This window comes from Vombatus ursinus, unplaced genomic scaffold (genome assembly GCF_900497805.2).
Source record: "Vombatus ursinus unplaced genomic scaffold, bare-nosed wombat genome assembly UNPS02010461.1, whole genome shotgun sequence".
In the NCBI taxonomy this organism is placed as follows: Eukaryota; Metazoa; Chordata; class Mammalia; order Diprotodontia; family Vombatidae; genus Vombatus; species Vombatus ursinus.
This window is the reverse complement of record NW_020950239.1, coordinates 5,043,224-5,043,719: the sequence shown is the minus strand read 5'-3', so window position 1 is coordinate 5,043,719 and position 496 is coordinate 5,043,224. Positions and strand designations below refer to the sequence as shown.

Genomic DNA, 496 nt, shown 5'->3' with positions numbered 1-496 from the left:
GGCCGGAGGGGGGTCGGGGGAGTGCCGGGGCGGGGGGGAGGTCTGCGCGCGCACCCTGCTCTCGAGGCCCCTCCGCCCCCTGAGCGTGCCGGGCGGCCGCGTGCGCCCCTCCTTCCCCCGGCGCGGCGCGCGCCCGTCCCGGCGGGGGGCCGCGGGGGGGGGGGGGGCGCGAGGAGCCGGGGCGAAGGTAACGGCCTGCCCTTCCCGGCCTGAGGGCCGGGGCGGGACAAAGGGTCCCTGGCCACCGGGAAGCTGCGGGCTGCGGGAGCTGCTCGTATCCCCGGACCGCGGGGCTCCCCGCACTGCACTGGGAGGATTTTGCTGAATTCCGGGAGCATCATGCCCCGTGGGAGCCTGTCCCCTTTTTTTGGGATTGTGTGATGCTTCTTCAGGCCTTCCCAGGTCCTCCTGACCCTTTGGTAGGCTTCATGCCTTAGGACCGAACTCCAGGAAGGGACCCCAGAGGTGCATCCAGCCTTACCCCCGGCTTAGGGAC

General features: G+C 72.8%; 1 protein-coding gene across 1 annotated transcript in view; it reads left to right on the top strand.

Annotated features, from left to right (window-relative positions):
* The window catches only part of GRSF1 (G-rich RNA sequence binding factor 1), a 17,348-nt gene that overhangs the window by 520 nt on the left and 16,332 nt on the right, over positions 1 to 496 (top strand). The window lies entirely within an intron of this gene.